The following is a 1212-nucleotide window of genomic DNA, read 5'->3' as shown; positions in this document are numbered from 1 at the left end:
ATTATAGGATGGGTCAGAATCTTCTCATTGCTCTGATAAGAAGAGTACAAAATGAGGGTGCCACATGCCTCAACAAGTTGTAACTTGGTGATTTAGAAGCATAGGTGCTTTCCACTTCAGGATTCCATTGCATTGCAAATAAGACCTTTTCTAAGCTCCCAAGAGTTGCTGTGTTTGAAAGTGGAACTGCCCAGGGATAAAGTCAAAACATGAATTTTAGCAGTCAATAGACGCTAAGAACTTAGCTATGATTTCATATGATTTTCAAGAGCATTTCATATAGTAGTATTTTACATAGCAATGTTATCATCTATAATTTACATATGATGAAAATGAGGCTCAGTGGGATTAAATGGCTTACCCAAGGTCATATAATTGATCAGTGTTAGAGTTGGAATTAGAATCAAGGATATCAGATTCCTAGTCTCTTCCTTGTACTTTCATCTCATGCTATAGACTCATGAGCCACTCAACTTGGTTTCCTGTCAAATAATCATAGTTCTTCATTTGTTAATTTCATGTAACAATTAATTTTTGACAAAACTATACTTATTTAAGTCTGTTTAAGCAGACTTCTGGATGCATTTAAAAAATCGTATCCTAATCATCATCAAAACCATTGTGATTATTGTCATTATCAGTGAGTGTAGGAGGGTACAATGATGGTCTAATACAGATGCTGTCCCTGTCCATTACAAAGTTCATCATTTAAGCAATTAACGACACATATGTATACATGCAATGGTGACAAGCTCTTTGACTCAGAGTTGCTGAGTACCAAGGAAGACTATCATAGGGAGAGTTGACAGATAAGGGAAGGCCTTCTTGAGGAAATAACATTTGGGCAAAGATTTGAAAAATAAGTTGATATTAACAAGACAAAATGAGATGCATAAGCATTTCTTGGGATTAAGCAATAAGGTAAGCATGAGGGACTAAAAAGACACTAATATAGCTATAGGGGAAGAAATGAGATGAGTAGGGGATGAGGTGAAGGACAATAGAGGCATCCCAGACCGTGTGGAACTTTCAGGTCACATTAGGTAATTTTTGTTGTTGTTGTTGTTTTACCCAAAGATCAGTTGAAAGCCACAGTGTTAATCAGGGCATATTATATAATCAGATTTTGACTTTTAAACAACTATTCTGGCTAGAGTGTATAGAATGAGGTGGAGGAGGATCAGCTATTGGATCAAGTAGACTAGTAAGGCA

The sequence above is a fragment of the Lontra canadensis genome, unplaced genomic scaffold (assembly GCF_010015895.1).
Source record: "Lontra canadensis isolate GAN:19392208 unplaced genomic scaffold, GSC_riverotter_1.0 scaffold68, whole genome shotgun sequence".
NCBI lineage: Eukaryota > Metazoa > Chordata > Mammalia > Carnivora > Mustelidae > Lontra > Lontra canadensis.
Note: the sequence above shows the minus strand (reverse complement) of the source record.